We start from the raw sequence: 20,385 nt of genomic DNA on the forward strand, positions 1-20,385 counted from the left end.
ACGTTAAAAATCCTATTACTTCAATTTCTCAAACATATGACTATTTTACAGCCATTTAAATGAGGCCTCACCCCCTGGTTACACTAGTGACCATATCCCCCGCGCATCCCACAAAGGTGGAGGTGTTGCTAACATTTACGATAGCAAATTTCAATTTACAAAAAAAACAACAACGTTTTCGTCTTTTGAGCTTCTAGTCATGAAATATATGCAGCCTACTCAATCACTTTTTATAGCTACTGTTTACAGGCCTCCTGGGCCATATACAGCGTTCCTCACTGAGTTCCCTGAATTCCTATCGGACATTGTAGTCTTAGCAGATAATATTCACATTTTTGGTGACTTTAATATTCACATGGAAAAGTCCACAGACCCCCTCCAAAAGGCTTTCGGAGCCATCATCGACTCAGTCCAACATGTCTCTGGACCTACTCACTGCCACAGTCATACTCTGGATCTAGTTATGTCCCATGGAATAAATGTTGTGGATCTTAATGTTTTTCCTCATAATCCTGGACTATCGGACCACCATTTTATTATGTTCGCAATCACAACAAATAATCTGCTCAGACCCCAATCAAGAAGCATTAAAAGTCATGCTATAAATTCTCAGACAACCCAAAGATTCCTTGATGCCCTTCCAGACTCCCTCTGCCTGCCCAAGGATGTCGGAGGACAAAAATCAGTAAACCACCTAACTGAGGAACTCAATTTAACTTTGCGCAATACCCTAGATGCAGTTGCACCCCTAAAAACTAAAAACATTTGTCATAAGAAACTAGCTCCCTGGTATACAGAAAATACATGAGCTCTGAAGCAAGCTTCCAGAAAATTGGAACGGAAATGGCGCCACACCAAACTAGAAGTCTTCCGACTTGCTCGGAAAGACAGTACCGTGCCGTATCGAAGAGCCCTCACTGCTGCTCGATCATCCTATTTTTCCAACTTAACCTGTTATGGCTAGTTGGCAGTATTTTCACGGCCGGATAAAAAAACGTTCCGATTTAATCTGGTTATTACTCCTGCCCAGAAACTAGAATATGCATATAATTATTAGCTTTGGATAGAAAACACTCCAAAGTTTCTAAAACTGTTTGAATGGTGTCTGTGAGTATAACAGAACTCAAATGGCAGGCAAACACCTGAGAAGATTCTGTACAGGAAGTACCCTGTCTGACCATTTCTTGGCCTTTTTTGCCATCTCTTACCACAACAAAGGATCTCTGCGGTAACGTGACACTTTCTGATGCTCCCATAGGCTCTCAGAAGGCGGCAGAACTTTGAATTATGACTCTGCTCTCTGCTCTCTATGACTCTGCTCTCTCTCAAAAATGGGTGTCTGATTATTTCTGGCTGGGTACTCTCCTGACATAATCTAATGTTTTGCTTTCGTTGTAAAGCCTTTTTGAAATCGGACAATGTGTTTAGATAAAGGATCGTCTTGTCTTTAAAATGGTGTAAAATAGTCATATGTTTGAGAAATTGAAGTAATAGCATTTTTAAGGTATTTGAATATCGCGCCACTCGATTCCACTGGCTGTTGACTAGGTGGGACGATTTCGTCCCACATACCCTAGAGAGGTTAAAAGAGGAAGTAAACATAGACAAAGCTATATTAAAATTGTCAGTCTAGAGCACCAGTGAAAGGGATTTCGAAATGGGAGAAGTTAGGAGCAATTTATATAAGGACGGTATTTGGTATCATGATAAGTTACCAATACTACCTAAGTCATTGTGAAGAGATGCGGCAAGATTGACAAATGGGCAGAGCCATGTGTCAAAAGGGGGGATAGTAGAGCAGGTTCGGAAACACTTTGTGGCCTATTGGATAACGAACTACTTAAAAAACATTTTTTATAATAGATAAGTATATTAAATGGGAAGAAGCGGTCCCAAATTACTGGGTGGACATGATTAGGGTAGTTGGTTTACTAGGATCTATCTCTTTAAATAATGGATTACATTTTAGCTGATCAGGTAAACCATATAGAATGCCAGAGTTAGGGAGGCCAGAACAGGTAGACATAGAAGTTGAAGATATACTAACAGAACACGTGGTTAACTAAACCCGTATGTCCGAGACTTTGTGTCCAACAGGTGAATTACAGGAGAAGATGATTCACTCAATCCAACCAGGAGACTGGGTGTGGATCCAGTCCCTGAGGAGAAAAGAACTGGAAGCAGCCACGGTGGGAGGGCCCATACCAAGTGTTCCTGGTAATAGCCTTCGCGGTGAGAATAGCTGAAAGAGCTACCTGGGTTCATATCACACATTGCGGGAGGGTAAGACACACTGACGCTGTCGAACAATCAGAGTTAGGAGAAGAACCGAATACCAATAAGGTTCGGGGGTTACCTCTCTAACGAAGATTCCCTAACCCGCCCGATCCTCACTGTGTGCGTTCATAGAAGTGAAAGTTTGGGTTAGCCTCTAGCCAGTGATATATTCACCGGGAGGGGGTGGGGCTTTACAGGGGTACTGGTCAGTCTGAGCTGTCTGATTGTGTAAGCCATATTCCTAATACACCATGAACCACTCGAGAAGTCAGAAAGTGGTAACTTGACCCATAGTGTAGAAGATGAGGAGTTTTTATGGCCTAGGTACAAAAGGTCACTCGATCTGGATAAAAAGGAAGTGAGAGTAGAGTTAGGGAAGGATGTCTCAATAGAGTTCTCTGCAGACCAAATGGGGTCCCTAACCTCCTGGCAGTCTAGGACTCGGACTTCATGGGGAAGATATGTGTAGATCCCGGTGTAACTCATGGAATCAGGTCATAGCTCACACAGAGAGAGAAGGCTATGTCTATCCACACACCCAATATAGAAACAGATGGTGTATAGTGAAAGCCAGGGTTTTTGACTGCAATCCAGAGCAAGGGAAGTATTGCTTGAAGATAGGAATGACCAATTAAAGCATAAAGAAAGAGGATTTAGGGTTATGGTATGTTGGCCTTGACCAGACCATTGTCGACACTGCGGTACCATTCTGAGTAGTAGAGGTTAGGACAGGAGATAGTTCTACCACCAGCCAGAATACCAGTAGTACCCCTGATAAAACGGACATTACCCGTGTAGTCATCCAGAGCCAAGGACCGGTGAGGATAGTTCAGACGAAAGATCTTAAGGAAGTGATTGAGGTGGAGACTTGGTTTGGGGATTCCAACCTATGGCTGGAATGGATTCAGTATACAGCTAGATCAGTAGCTAAAGAAGAAGGTTATGCCTGCGCAACAGCCAAACTTCAGTTGACAGCCATCCCCTTTCTACCCGATGGAATTAATTTACCAAGGGGAATGGCCTGAATGGTAAAGCTGTTCATGAAGGCAAGGAAGCCAGACAGTTGCACTGATCTGCATTATCTGTATCCTATGTGCCCATTAGATCCAGACTTCCCCCTTTCACAGTCGCAGGAGGAGACTATTATTGTGTGGCTCGACACAACACACACGGATGGAACGTAGGGGAAGTAAGAACATGCAATAGGACAGAGAATGTTACAACTGACACGACAATGAGGGACCTGACTGGGTGGTTGAGTTCCGAGGACTTTAGTAAGATAAAAAGGCCGAGAGCGGATGTCTGGTGGTTGTGTGGAGGTATGAAGCTGTGGCCAAACCTGCCTGCAAATTGGACTGGTATTTGTGCATTGGTACTGTTAGGCATGCCCTTCACCCTTATACAACACAAAGACCTAGTGCCAGGTGAAAGAGAGGGGAGGAGTGCTCCGTCAGGGTCCTTTGATGATAGAATTTACATTGATAGCATTGGGGTTCAAGGGGGGTGCCTGATGAGTTTAAAGCTAGGAATCAGATATGGGCTGGATTGGAATCAAGTCTTTTTTGGTGGTCGACTCTCAATAAAAATGTGAATTGGATAAATTACATTTATTATAACCAACAGCGTTTCATCAACTATACCAGAGAGGCAATTCCAGGGTTAGCTGAACAGACAGCTGCGACCACTTTGATGGTATGGCAGAATAAAATAGCTTTGGATATGCTTCTGGCTGAAAAGGGTGGTGTGTGTGTGATGTTCGGATCTGAATGCCGGTCTAAACAATTTAGCTCAGGAGTTAGCAGAAAATTCCGGGGTGGACACGGCACTCACGGGATGGTTTGATAGTACGTTCGGAAAATGGAAAAAGGTTGTAATCACTGTGTTGTGGGCTGCTTTCACCTGTATGACTGTGTTGATATTATGTGGTTGTTGTTTGGTCCCTTGTGCGAGAGGTCTCATTTCCAGGGCTCTGGAGAAATCGATGACGGAGCAGATGGTGAGATACGGACCGATTCCAAGTTCAGACCAGTGGGATGACAAATACCTACCGCCGAGCCTGGTGCAGGATTCATTCAATTACGAGGAGCCCATGTTTAGCAAGACTGTTTCTCTAAATGAAGGTCATAGCAAAAATCCTAATCCGAAGAGTTATGACTGGACATAGGCTTAGAACAGTCATTGATAAGTATGTAATGAAAATACATGTATTCGTTTTCTTTGATCTAGTTTGATTTTGTGTGACATTTCTGAATCCAATAAAAATAGATGTGTTATAGTGTATGTGAAATATTTAGCCTATAGGGTGGATTGTAATGGAAATAATATGATTAAAGTTTTGACTAAATGATTTCACCCTGAAAAGGTATAACCAAGTGATTATAAGATGAATGTACTAATGTGTGTGTTTCGGAAAAGTTGAAGCTTAACCTCTCTAGGCTAGGCGGGACGAATTCATCCCACCTACGTAACAGCGACTGCTATCCTGTGGCGCGATTTTCAAAACCTTAAAAATCCTATTACTTCAATTTCTCAAACATATGACTATTTTACAGCCATTTAAAGACAAGACTCTCGTTAATCTAACCACACTGTCCGATATCAAAAAGGCTTTACAACGAAAGCAAAACATTAGATTATGTCAGCAGAGTACCAAGCCAGAAATAATCAGACACCCATTTTTCAAGCCAGCATATAATGTCACCAAAACCCAGAAGACAGCTAAATGCAGCACTCACCTTTGATGATCTTCATCAGATGACAACCCTAGGACATTATGTTATACAATACATGCATGTTTTGTTCAATCAAGTTCATATTTATATCAAAAAACAGCTTTTTACATTAGCATGTGACGTTCAGAACTAGCATACCCCCCGCAAACTTCCGGGGAATTCGCTAACATTTTACTAAATTACTCACGATAAACGTTCACAAAAAGCATAACAATTATTTTAAGAATTATAGATACAGACCTCCTCTATGCACTCGATATGTCCGATTTTAAAATAGCTTTTTGGTGAAAGCACATTTTGCAATATTCTAAGTACATAGCCCAGCCATCACGGGCTCGCTATTTAGACACCCGGCAAGTTTAGCACTCACCAATATCAGATTTACTATTATAAAAGTTTGATTACCTTTTGTTGTCTTCGTCAGAATGCACACCCAGAACTGCTACTTCAATAACAAATGTTGGTTTGGTCCAAAATAATCCATCGTTATATCCGAATAGCGGCGTTTTGTTCGTGCGTCCCAGACACTATCCGAAATGGTAAATCAGGGTCGTGCGCATGGCGCAATTCGTGACAAAAAAAATCTAAATATTCCATTACCGTACTTCGAAGCATGTCAACCGCTGTTTAAAATCCATTTTTATGCCATTTTTCTCGTAAAAAAGCGATAATATTCCGACCGGGAATGTCCATTTAGCTAAACAGAGGAAAGAAAACAAAGCTTTCGGTCGACGCGGGCACGAGCCTGAGTCTCACAGTACTGTAACCAGCCACTACCCAAACGCGCTACTTTGTTTCAGCCAGAGCCTGCAAAGCCATGATTCAGCATTTTGCTGCCTTCTGAGACCCTATGGCAGCCGTAGGAAGTGTCACGGGACAGCTAAGATCCTCACTCTTCAATAAACAGAGACAAGAAGAATGACACCTTGTCAGACAGGCCACTTCCTGCATGAAATCTTCTCAGGTTTTTGCCTGCCATATGAGTTCTGTTATACTCACAGACACCATTCAAACAGTTTAAGAAACTTTAGGGTGTTTTCTATCCAAAGCCAGTAATTATATGCATATTCTAGTTACTGGGCAGGAGTAGTAACCAGATTAAATTGGGTACGTTTTTTTATCCAGCCGTGAAAATACTGCCCCCTAGCCATAACAGGTTAACCTGTTAGGGCTAGGGGGCAGTATTGACACGGCTGGATAAAAAAAACATACCCGATTTAAGGAAGTGATTGAGGTGGAGACTTGGTTTGGGGATTCCAACCTATGGCTGGAATGGATTCAGTATACAGCTAGATCAGTAGCTAAAGAAGAAGGTTATGCCCCCCCGAGAGGGGGAACCTGATCCTAGATCATAATGAATCAGATTACAAGGAGAGGGGGACCTGATCCTAGATCAGAATGAATCAGATTACATGGAGAGGGGGGACCTGATCCTGGATCATAATGAATCAGATTACATGGAGGGGTGGACCTAATCCTAGATCAAAATGAATCATATTACATGGAGAAGGGGGACCTGATCCTAGATCATAATGCATCAGATTACATGGAGAGGGGGAACCTGATCCTATGTCATAATGAATCAGATTACATGGAGAGGGAGGACCTAATCCTAGATCATAATGAATCAGATTACATGGAGAGGGGGGGACCATATCCTAGATCATAATGAATCAGATTACATCGAGAGGGGGGACCTGATCCTAGATCATAATGAATCAGATTACATGGAGAGGAGGGACCAGATCTTAGATCATAATGAATCAGATTACATGGAGAGGGGGGACCTGATCCTAGATTATGATGAATCAGATTACATGGAGAGGGGGTACCTGATCCTAGATCATAATGAATCAGATTACATGGAGAGGGGGGGACCTGATCCTAGAACATAATGAATCAGATTACATGGATAGGGAGGACCTGATCCTAGATCATAATGAATCAGATTACATGGAGAGGAGGGGACCTGATCCTAGATCATAATGAATCAGATTACATGGAGAGGAGGACCTGATCCTAGATCATAATGAATCAGATTACATGGAGAGGGGGGACCTGATCCTAGATCATAATGAATCAGATTACATGGAGAGGGGGGACCTGATCCTAGATCATAATGAATCAGATTACATGGAGAGGGGGGACCTGATCCTAGATCATAATGAATCAGATTACATGGAGAGGGGGGGACCTGATCCTAGATCGTAATGAATCAGATTACATGGAGAGCCGGATATATACACTGCTCAAAAAATAAAGGGAACACTTAAACAACACAATGTAACTCCAAGTCAATCACACTTCTGTGAAATCAAACTGTCCACTTAGGAAGCAACACTGATTGACAATACATTTCACATGCTGTTGTGCAAATGGAATAGACAACAGGTGGAAATTATAGGCAATTAGCAAGACACCCCCAATAAAGGAGTGGTTCTACAGGTGGGGACCACAGACCACTTCTCAGTTCCTATGCTTCCTGGCTGATGTTTTGGTCACTTTTGAATGCTGGCGGTGCTTTCACTCTAGTGGTAGCATGAGATGGAGTCTACAACCCACACAAGTGGCTCAGGTAGTGCAGCTCATCCAGGATGGCACATCAATGCGAGCTGTGGCAAGAAGGTTTGCTGTGTCTGTCAGAATAGTGTCCAGAGCATGGAGGCGCTACCAGGAGACAGGCCAGTACATCAGGAGACGTGGAGGAGACCGTAGGAGGGCAACAACCCAGCAGCAGGACCGCTACCTCTGCCTTTGTGCAAGGAGGAGCAGGAGAAGCACTGCCAGAGCCCTGCAAAATGACCTCCAGCAGGCCACAAATGTGCATGTGTCTGCTCAAACGGTCAGAAACAGACTCCATGAGGGTGGTATGAGGGCCCGACGTCCACAGGTGGGGGTTGTGCTTACAGCCCAACACTATGCAGGACGTTTGGCATTTGCCAGAGAACCCCAAGATTGGCAAATTCGCCACTGGCGCCCTGTGCTCTTCACAGATGAAAGCAGGTTCACACTGAGCACGTGACAGACGTGACAGAGTCTGGAGACGCCGTGAAGAACGTTCTGCTGCCTGCAACATCCTCCAGCATGACCGGTTTGGTGGTGGGTCAGTCATGGTGTGGGGTGGCATTTCTTTGGGGGGCCGCACAGCCCTCCATGTGCTCGCCAGAGGTAGCCTGACTGCCATTAGGTACCGGGATGAGATCCTCAGACCCCTTGTGAGACCATATGCTGGTGCGGTTGGCCCTGGGTTCCTCCTAATGCAAGACAATGCTAGACCTCATGTGGCTGGAGTGTGTCAGCAGTTCCTGCAAGAGGAAGGCATTGATGCTATGGACTGGCCCGCCCGTTCCCCAGACCTGAATCCAATTGAGCACATCTGGGACGTCATGTCTCGCTCCATCCACCAACGCCACGTTGCACCACAGACTGTCCAGGAGTTGGCGGATGCTTTAGTCCAGGTCTGGGAGGAGATCCCTCAGGAGACCATCCGCCACCTCATCAGGAGCATGCCCAGGCGTTGTAGGGAGGTCATACAGGCACGTGGAGGCCACACACACTACTGAGCCTCATTTTGACTTGTTTTAAGGACATTACATCAAAGTTGGATCAGCCTGTAGTGTGGTTTTCCACTTTAATTTTGTGTGTGACTCCAAATCCAGACCTCCATGGGTTGATAAATTGGATTTCCATTGATTATTTTTGTGTGGTTTTGTTGTCAGCACATTCAACTATGTAAAGAAAAAAGTATTTCATAAGATTATTTCTTTCATTAAGATCTAGGATGTGTTGTTTAAGTGTTCCCTTTATTTTTTTGAGCAGTATATAATATACCCTACTATTTTTTTATATTTAATATGCCATAAACTATTGTTTTTTTTAAGTTTCATTAATTCATTGTAATTAAGTTAATCATTATGACACACCCCTCTCTATTGTCATTGGTTGCACTAATTGCACTGCTCGTCTACATAACCTGGTTCAAGTATTGATAACATCACCCTGAAGAAGGCATAGTGATGCTGAAACGTTGGTAAATACCCAATAAATGACTGGGAGTTTATATATGGAGTGTGCGACTCTCTTTATTTTGATAGTTCATAACTCTTATGTATTTGCCATCTTTTTGTGTTTTTCAGGCAGCCTGGGAAAGAACTGAAAAAACTCACTAAAGAGTCAAGACAGAGACACCAGAAAGACCCAAGAAGACTTGGATGCAGCATCTGAGGACAGAGAGGGATGTTCAGAACTCACTCAGTCTGGTAAGTTGGTGAGGGTAGACTTGGAGGCTGCTTACCTGACATGGAGGAAGTCCCCCCCCCCCCCCATTATGTTGGAACATCATGTTTATTTGTTTGAATCTTGTCTTTGTTTGTGATCAGGTTAGAAGAGAATGACTCCTCAACCCAAGAGGCCCTGGAGCAGCTGTGATCAGGTTAGAAGAGAATGACTCCTCAACCCAAGAGGCCCTGGAGCAGCTGTGATCAGGTTAGAAGAGAATGACTCCTCAACCCAAGAGGCCCTGGAGCAGCTGTGATCAGGTTAGAAGAGAATGACTCCTCAACCCAAGAGGCCCTGGAGCAGCTGTGATCAGGTTAGAAGAGAATGACTCCTCAACCCAGGAGGCCCTGGAGCAGCTGTGATCAGGTTAGAAGAGAATGACTCCTCAACCCAAGAGGCCCTGGAGCAGCTGTGATCAGGTTAGACTCCTCAACCCAAGAGGCCCTGGAGCAGCAGTGAGAGAGCAGCAGTGTGGAAGTATTTGGGGAAATTTAAGGAAGGTTTCCTGGAAAAGAGGATTGACTGTTATGTAAAGGGTCAGAGCCACTGAGAGGACAAAATATTAAGGATACCTTCCTAATATTGAGTTACGCCTGGTCAGTTTGTCATGGAATTAAATGTGTCCTTAATGTTTTGTGTTAATTACATAATAATTATACATTTATGATTGAAGGTTATGAGAGAACCCCCACATCACTAGCTTCTCTTTATTCAACCTGCCATCTACCCACCTGGGGACTGAGGGTTATGAGAGAACCCCCACATCACTAGCTTGCATGTTCTGCAGCCTTGTAAAGATAAGGAGGGGACGACTGGGAGGCAGGTTGGCATTTATTGTCATGAATCTTGCCATGGAGGCAGTTCAGCAAAGTATTCCCTAGCTGGCACAGGCACAAAGTAATACAATCCGATTTAAATCCTAACCTCAACCCTAACCACACTGCTAATCCTTCCCTTAAATTAAGACCATAAAACAACATTATTTTCCACAGCCAATTCTGACTTTGCAGCTGACATATCTAGAGGAAATCGCACAGTTCTGCCTCCAGGTCAAGATTCATGACAAACGTCAACATGAGACAGGGAGAAGCAATGTAAAAATCAATAACGAAATTGTTTTCACAATTAACATGCTTTTTCTTGTTTCAAGTATGTTTTATTATGAAAAGTACAATATATCCATGTATACTTGTTCAACTATGGAGCGTATGTCCACATATAATTGTACAATTTGTTTTTTCAACATAAAAGACAAGAAATGATCACATTGGTATTTTAACAGTGTTATTGTAAGAGTTTAAATGTTTAAACAGAGGATACATCTAAAACAGGATAAAACAAGTGCAGTATGTTGTGAGAATGTTACTTTAACGTCGACTCATAACGTCACACTATAACTTCATGGGAGTCTTGTGAAAAGACTGCATGTTGTTTTGGGTGGATTGAGTGACGTCTTCATCAACATTTTGCAGAATATTCCGGTAATATTTTCACCTCTTGTCGACTGCAGACATTCATAAGGAGTTCCAGTAGTTTATTTGCCATTTGCAGGTATTAAAAGTAATACATACATTGTAATTCCTTGTTGGATCTCTCTCACATACAGGACAGTACATACCAGAGGAGGCTGCTGAGGGGAGGACGGCTCATAATAATGTCTGGAACAGAGTGAATGAAATGGAACACATGGAAACCACGTGTTTGATACCATTCCACTTATTCCACTCCAGCCATTACAAGCCTGTCCTCCCTAAATAAGGTCCCACCAACCTCCTGTGGTACAAACACAAACAGTAAAACACATAATAAAATCACACTGTGTGTGTGCGTGTGTCAGAGTGTGTGTCGTTTGTGTGTGTGAATGTGTGTGTGTGTGTGTGTGTGTGTCCAGTGTGTGTGTGTGTATGTGTGTGTCCAGTGTGTGTGTGTGTGTGTCCAGTGTGTGTGTGTGTGTGTGTCCAGTGTGTGTGTGTGTGTGTGTGTGTGTGTGTCCAGTGTGTGTGTGTGTTCGATGTGTGTGTGTGTGTGTTCGATGTGTGTGTGTGTGTGTTCGATGTGTGTGTGTCCAGTGTGTGTGTGTGTGTCCAGTGTGTGTGTGTGTGTCCAGTGTGTGTGTGTGTGTGTGTGTGTGTGTGTGTGTGTGTTTGTGTGTGTGTCCAGTGTGTGTGTGTGTCAGTGTGTGTGTGTCCAGTGTGTGTGTGTGTGTGTGTGTCAGTGTGTGCGTGTGTGTGTGTGTGTGTGTGTGTGTGTGTGTGTGTGTGTGTGTGTGTGTGTGTGTGTGTGTGTGTGTGTGTGTGTGTGTGTGTGTGTGTGTGTGTGTGTGTGTGTGTGTCCAGTTATTATTTCAGGGACACTGAAGAGCCAACATAATGAACCCTAAATCCTGGATAGAGGGGCTCAGTGAATGTGGAGGTGAATGTGATCAGGTGGGTCAGTGTGTCAGAGGAGGCTCTATAGAAGGACAGAGTGCCGGCTGACCAGTCCAGATACACTCCTACTCTGTGGGAGCTGGAGGAGGGGACGTCTATGGTAGTGGGATGATTATTATGCCTGGCAGAGTATCTGTTGTCAGAGCAGAACAGACACCAGGACTTGTCATTGAATCCAAGACAACAGTCCTCAAACACTCCTCTCCTGCTGATTCCTTTATATGTCACTCCTATACCAGCCCCTCTCCCACTCCACTCTACCTCCCAGTAACAGCGCCCAGTCAGACCCTCTCTACACAGCACCTGTCTACATCCCACAAATCTCTCTGGGTGATCAGGATACGGCTGCTCCTCTCTCCTCCATGTCACCTTTCTGTTCTCCTCAGACAGAGAGAGGCGTCTGTCTACTGTGTTTGGGTCGAGTGTGAGATCACAGACATCTGATGGATGAAACCAGACACAATATTAGAAATCATCATCATTCACATTAGAATGTTAACTCACTTTTCACTAATTCATTTAATGTAGATGTTTCTAGGTATCAAAAGGAGAAGTTAAGGTAACTTGAGACTTGTTGAGTGATCATATGTTATACTGTATGGTAATATAAAACACAGTTATTCACAATAATTACACACACACACACACACACACACACACACACACACACACACACACACACTGTCATATCAACTCTTTGTAAACGTTGGTGTCCCTGATTTGTGCTTCTGTAGAACTACAGCTGATATTCAATATGACCAAGTCAGTAATGATGGTGGTCTTTGACTTAACTTGAATTAAGACTTATTCTTAGTCATATTCTTCACAGCAGTCAACACTCACATTTTCTAAGTCCAGGTTTCATTCTGTTCTGTCCACCATGTTCCACACTGTAGCGGTAAGCAGAAAAACAGACAGTCATTGAGGGATACACCTGAACTCACACACACACACACACACACACACACACACACACACACACACACACACACACACACACACACACACACACACACACACACACACACACACACACCACACACACACACACACACACACACACACACACACACACACACACACACACACACACACACACACCTTTGTCCAAGTGGTGGTAAGAATGTTTGTCTTAACTAGCCTGAAAAGTCCAACATGTCTGATATGAACATTGACATAAATCCTCTACATACTTGAGTTTCTCCAGTCTGCAGTGTGGATCCTCCAGTCCAGCAGAGAGCAGTCTGACTCCTGAGTCTCCTGGGTGATTGTAGCTCAGGTCCAGCTCTCTCAGGTGTGAGGGGTTTGACCTCAGAGCTGAGGCCAGAGAAGCACAGCCTTCCTCTGTGACTAGACAGCCTGACAGCCTGCAAAGAGTCAAATCATATTAAAACCACACTGCTATTCTTTGGTGGTGAAAATAGTAGCAGTATATTTTTTCAACATATGAAACCTTCCATATCTATTCTTAAATTAATGTATCATATTATAAATTACAAATGATCAAAGTATTGCCTGCAGATAGAAACATGTATAGTACAAATATTTGAGTAGACTGACCAGACCAGTTTAAAAGCAGTATCAGTCAAAAGACAGACAGTGAGGTATCAGATATAGATTGTATTGAGTATACAGTCCACACCATATCTATTTTGACAGTGAAGATAACATTTTAAATGTGGGTCACCTTTTATATGAGGATATTTTCATACATATCTGTTTCACCATTTAGAAAAATGAAAGCACTTTATGTGTCTAGTCCACCCATTTGAAGAAGTCATAAGTATTCTGACCAATTCATTTATAGTGTATTAAAATAGTCAAAAGATTAGTGTTTGGTTGTAAACTAGTTGGTTGCATTTGCAGTTTGTTTTGCCCAATAATAAAATGGTGGATGATGACTGGATTAATCTTCTGTCTAAGTGAGTAGATAACATGTTTCTAAACACTACTACATGAATCCTGATGATAACATGATTGATACAAATCATGAATGAATCATGAATAATAATGAGTGAGAAAGTTAGAGGCTACAACAAAACATGCTAACCTCTCACCATTACCAATAACAGAGGCTACAACAAAACATGCTAACCTCTCACCATTACCAATAACAGAGGCTACAACAAAACATGCTAACCTCTCACCATTACCAATAACAGAGGCTACAACAAAACATGCTAACCTCTCACCATTACCAATAACAGAGGCTACAACAAAACATGCTAACCTCTCACCATTACCAATAACAGAGGCTACAACAAAACATGCTAACCTCTCACCATTACCAATAACAGAGGCTACAACAAAACATGCTAACCTCTCACCATTACCAATAACAGAGGCTACAACAAAACATGCTAACCTCTCACCATTACCAATAACAGAGGCTACAACAAAACATGCTAACCTCTCACCATTACCAATAACAGAGGCTACAACAAAACATGCTAACCTCTCACCATTACCAATAACAGAGGCTACAACAAAACATGCTAACCTCTCACCATTACTAATAACAGAGGCTCATTCCTCATTATTCACAATTCATTCCTGATTATTCATATTAATAGTAGCATCCACATGAATGTAGAGGTGTTCAGAAACATTCACTGTCCAAACACATATGGTGTGGACTATACTGTGTGCCTGGTGAACACATGTGGATCTGGTGAACAGTTATCACTTGTTGACCAACTACAGGAATACTGACCTCAGAGTCTCCAGTTTACAGTGGGGATTCCCCAGTCCAGCAGAGAGCAGCTCCACTCCTGAATCCTTCAGGTCATTGTTACTCAGGTCCAGCTCTCTCAGGTGTGAGGGGTTTGACTTCAGAGCTGAGACCAGAGGAGCACAGCCTTCCTCTGTGACTAGACAGCCTGACAGCCTGCAAAGAGATCATCATGACTTCACAAACACACTGTTTATTTAACACCAGTAGAGTAGAAGGACAACGGTAGATGCATATGGTTCATATTCTCAAACAACATATAGATTTACCTTCCGTCTCCTGGAATTGTATGGTCATATTGTTATACTAGATTGAATATCTGATTCAATATGTTATGCAATATAATATTATATACATATTGTAATACATATAATATTTCTTCCTGATGATTACTTCTTATATGGCATTTTATTTACTCACAGAACAGCTCTGGAGGCTTTGACCACTGGCAGCAGCCTCAGAAGACCTTCCTCTGATCTGGAGTATTTCTTCAGGTCAAACACATCCAGCTCCTTTTCTGAAGTCAGCAACACAAAGACCAGAGCTGACCACTGTGCAGGTGACAGGTTGGGTTTTGAGAGACTTCCTGAGCTCAGGTAGCTTTGGATCTCCTCCACTAGAGAATGGTCATTCAGTTCATTCAGACAGTGGAACAGATTGATGCTCCTCTCTGGAGAGGGATTCTCCCTGATCTTCTCTTTGATGTACTTGACTGTCTCTTCATGGCTCTGTGAGCTGATTCTTGTCTTTGTCAGTAGACCTCGTAAGTGCTTCTGATTGGACTCCAGTGAGAGGCCCAGAAGGAAGCGGAGGAAAAGGTCCAGGTTTCCTGTCTCACTTCGTAAGGCTTTATCCACAGCACTCGTGTAGAAAGTAACTTCAGGTTCGTCTTTTGTTTTCGGTTTGTCCATTAGATTCTCATTGTTGTTGATGAATGAGAGGAACACATATACAGCAGCCAGAAACTCCTGAATGCTCAGATGCACGAAGCAGTACACCTTGTCTTGGTACAGCCCACATTCCTCTTTAAAGAGCTGTGTGCACAATCCTGAGTACACTGAGGCTTCATTGACATCAATGCCAGCCTCCTTCAGGTCTTCTTCATAGAAAATCAGATTGCCGTTCACAAGCTGTTGAAAAGCCAGTTTTCCCAGTGACAGAATGCTCTCTTTATTCCAGTGTGGATCTGTCTCTTCTTTCCCAAGATACTTTTCATTCTTCTGTTTGGTATGAAATACCACAAGGTGTGTGTACATCTCAGTCAGAGTCTTGGGCATCTCTTCTCTCTTATGTTTCAGCATGTGTTCGAGGACTGTTGCAGAAATCCAACAGAAGACTGGAATGTGGCACATGATGTGGAGGCTCCTTGATGTCTTTATGTGTGAGATGATTCTGCTGGCCAGGTCCTCATCCCTGAATCTCTTCCTGATGTACTCCTCCTTCTGTGGGTCGTTGAACCCTCGTACCTCTGTCACCTGGTCAACACACTCTGAAGGGATCCTATTGGCTGCTGCAGGTCGGGTAGTTATCCAGAGGAGAGCAGAGGGAAGCAGATTTCCCTTGATGAGATTTGTCAGCAGAACATCCACTGAGGTTGTCTCTGTGACGTCCCAACAGATCTTGTTCTTCTGGAAGTCTAGGGGCAGTCGGCACTCATCCAGACCATCAAAGATGAACAGAACTTTGTACTTGTTGTAGATGGAGATTCCTGATTGTTTGGTTTCCATTGAGAAGTGATTAAGAAGTTCAATGAAAGTGTGTTTGTCCCCTTTCATCAAATTCAGCTCCCGGAAAGGGAATGAAAATACAAATTGGACATCCTGATTTGCTTTTCCTTCAGCCCAGTCCAGAATGAACTTCTGCACAGAGACTGTTTTTCCAATGCCAGCGACTCCCTTTGTCAGCACAGTTCTGATAAGTTTGTCTTGTCCAGTTAAGGGTTTGAAGATGTCGTTACATTTGATTGCAGTCTCTGGTCTTGCTTGTTTCCTGGTTGTTGTCTCAATCTGTCTCAGCTCATGTTCATTATTGACCTCTCCTGTTCCACCCTCTGTGATGTAGAGCTCTGTGTAGATCTTATTGAGAAGTGTTGGGTTTCCTTGTTTAGCGATCCCCTCAAATACACATTGAAACTTCTTCTTTAGATTAGATTTGAGTTCACGTTGGCAAATCACAGCAAGCTCATCTGAATCTAGAAATAACACAGAGATTCTTATTGTTACGTCTAGTTTTAATGCCGACTGTATTGAAGGACTGTTATAAAGTTTTAAATTATAATATTTTTTTCTCTTAACTGACTGTATAAATGTGTAAATGTTTTCATAATGCATTACAGACTGGTGTGACTGATAATGTAATTATTGGTATTATTGATGGTATTATTAATGTTGTCTCTCTCTCTCTCTCTCTCTCTAAATTAATCACCACAACACATCCCTTCTGCTACTTGATAAGGTCACTAGGTGTTGTGTTAAGGCTGCTACAATATCATTGAGTTACACAGCTACTTTAGCTGTACTTTAGCTACAGCTTTTAAATGTTATAAAACAGCATTCAACATGATGCAGACAGATCTTACAGTTCTCCAGTGTGTCAGCAAGCTCCTTCTGGTTCATTTTCCTCAGGACGTGCAGTGTGATCTTCAGAACCCCCTCTCTGGCACTGCTCTCCTGCTTCTCATCTTCAGCATCCACCACTTCCTCATCCTGCTTCTGACTCTCAAAGCCTTCTGGGAGTTCTGGACTAAGAATCTTCTTGAACATCTTCAGCTCGTTCTTCACAAATGTCATCATTTTCTCTTCAAGCAACTAAAATAAATCATGTAAATAAGTTAAGCAAGAGAAGAAATGCTTTGTCATTAACACAATAATGAATAATTGACAGATCAACTTTACTTGAGGTAAACAAAAACAAATGTTCATAACAGGATCACATACACTGAATATAGAGTCCAGGTCTGTTTGATGACTCTGGGAAGACTGACCACTGAGAATCTCTGACTCTGATCTCTCCTGTTGGTTTCTGTGGACAAAACATGAGATTACATCTCCTCATCCAGGGAGTACACACACACACACACACACACACACACACACACACACACACACACACACACACACACACACACACACACACACACACACACACACACACACACACACACACACACACACACACACACACACACACACACACACGAAGGGAATGTTGTGTTTGTTTAACATTATTTTAGGACTATGAAAATGGACTAAAGGATTAGCCTATGGATTATGAAAACAACCAAAAGAAATGTGAAAATGGGAGAGGAGAAATGACTAGAGACAGTGTTGTTTAACTCACTGACCATGACCCATGAGTTCTTCTTACCTTTGTTCAGTAGAAAAGTATCCCTCTCTAAACTCTATAGGTAGATTCATAGACTTGTCACTCTTCATGGACACACAGCTGGGAACAGGGGAGGCTGGTCTCTCCTGCTTGATTGGTCTTCAACACAACAGAGACGAACATTACATCTCTCATCTACTCTGATCTCAGATGGGGAAACATAAGAAGAGTTCCAAAACGCAACATATCACTTTACAGAAATGAGCTTTTATTGTTTAAAGAAATTATGTATTAATTATTACATCTCTCACAGACAAGGATTTGTTTAAAATCTATCACTTGATGGTTTCATTTCAGAGAGACAAAAATCATGTTTTTTTTATGCAAAATGCTCTAAATCTCCCTCACTCTCAAATGTGACCGACCGGCTCAATTTGGTAATTAACTAAATAACTACATATATAGTGATTTTGGTTTATGTCAGTTTAATTGTTTGTTATGGTATAAGTTGTTATTTTATGATTGTAAGTGATAAAATTAACTAGTAATTCTTAGTAATTACTACTTTAGTAAGGAATAACACATTTTTTCAGCACTACTGCAGTTGCTAAATAATTCCAATAGATGGGAACATAAGACCACAATGACATTTCAGAATATTAGTTTAGTTTTCTCCCTGGATACACCACCACTCCCCACGCTTCCTGCAGAACCCCTGCAGTACCTCCGCAGACCCCGGATTGAGAACCCCTGATTTAGCAGATGCTCTTATCCAGAGAGATTTACATTAAGTGCATTCACCTTAAGATAGCTATTTATTTAGGAAATAAACTTAATAAATTATTCATAATATTGTTATCTCACCTCTTAGCTTTGGTGTCATGTCCCCCAGAGAGATGCATTTTAGAGGCAGGGCCCCCCTCCTCTCTCTCCCCAGAGAGACTCATTTTAGAGGCAGGGCCCCCCTCCTCTCTCTCCCCAGAGAGATGCATTTTAGAGGCAGGACCCCCCTCCTCTCTCTCCCCAGAGAGACTCATTTTAGAGGCAGGGCCGCCCTCCTCTCTCTCCCCAGAGAGACTCATTTTAGAGCACTGGCCCCTGTAAACAGAGATCCAGCATGTTGGTTGTGGTTAACACAGTGACAACTAAACAGAGATCCAGCATGTTGGTTGTGGTTAACACAGTGACAACTAAATAGAGATCCAGCATGTTGGTTGTGGTTAACACAGTGACAACTAAACAGAGATCCAGCATGTTGGTTGTGGTTAACACAGTGACAACTAAACAGAGATCCAGCATGTTGGTTGTGGTCAACACAGTGACAACTAAACAGAGATCCAGCATGTTGGTTGTGGTTAACACAGTGACAACTAAACAGAGATCCAGCATGTTGGTTGTGGTTAACACAGTGACAACTAAACAGAGATCCAGCATGTTGGTTGTGGTTAACACAGTGACAACTAAACAGAGATCCAGGATGTTGGTTGTGGTTAACACAGTGAGAACTAAACAGAGATCCAGCATGTTGGTTGTGGTTAACACAGTGACAACTAAACAGAGATCCAGCATGTTGGTTGTGGTTAACACAGTGACAACTAAACAGAGATCCAGGATGTTGGTTGTGGTTAACACAGTAACAACTAAACAGAGATCCAGCATGTTGGTTGTGGTTAACACAGTGACAACTAAACAGAGATCCAGCATGTTGGTTGTGGTTAACACAGTGACAACTAAACAGAGATCCAGCATGTTGGTTGTGGTTAACACAGTGACAACTAAACAGAGATCCAGCATGTTGGTTGTGGTTAACACAGTGACAACTAAACAGAGATCCAGCATGTTGGTTGTGGTTAACACAGTGACAACTAAACAGAGATCCAACATGTTGGTTGTGGTTAACACAGTGACAACTAAACAGAGATCCAGCATGTTGGTTGTGGTTAACACAGTGACAACTAATTATTGAATGTAAATTGTTCTCATTTATTCATTATCTCTTAGAAATAAAACATTTCCTAACAGACATATCCAAACAGTCAGGTGATTTAATGCATCACATGAACATGTAATCATGACTGATATTTGCCACCTCATCTCCATGTTTAGTGTCAGTAATAATAATAATAATAATAATAACAATAATAATAATAATAATAATAATAATAATAACAATAACAATAATAATAATAACAATACTACTACTAATAATAATAATAATAATAATAACAATAATAATAATAATAATAATAATACTAATAATAACAATAATAATAATAATAACAATAATAATAATAATAATAATAATAATAACAATAATAATAATAATAATAATAATAATAATAACAATAATAATAATAATAATAACAATAATAATAATAATAATAATAATAATAATAACAATAATAATAATAATAATAATAATAATAATAATAATAATAACAATAATAATAATAATAATAATAATAATAATAATAATAACAATAATAATAATAATAATAATAATAACAATAATATAATGTGTCACTCTTCGTTAAGGCAGGGGTTCCCAGATGTGCTTGGTGACCCACCAACGGAGGTGTTTTTTGAGTTGGGTTGAACGGTGAAAACCAAACCA

The 20,385-nt window shown here is 41.8% G+C and overlaps 1 long non-coding RNA gene across 1 annotated transcript; it reads right to left on the bottom strand.

The window, feature by feature from the left end:
• Positions 1–10,418: 10,418 nt before the first annotated feature.
• On the bottom strand, positions 10,419–13,059 carry LOC123741795 (uncharacterized). The gene is made up of 2 exons (XR_014383285.1): positions 12,910–13,059; positions 10,419–12,606 (listed from the first exon to the last, which is right to left on the bottom strand). It is a non-coding gene; the product is annotated as an uncharacterized LOC123741795 (long non-coding RNA).
• Between the last annotated feature and the right edge of the window lie 7,326 nt (positions 13,060–20,385).

This window comes from Salmo salar, unplaced genomic scaffold (genome assembly GCF_965601325.2).
Source record: "Salmo salar unplaced genomic scaffold, fSalSal1 ptg000257l, whole genome shotgun sequence".
In the NCBI taxonomy this organism is placed as follows: Eukaryota; Metazoa; Chordata; class Actinopteri; order Salmoniformes; family Salmonidae; genus Salmo; species Salmo salar.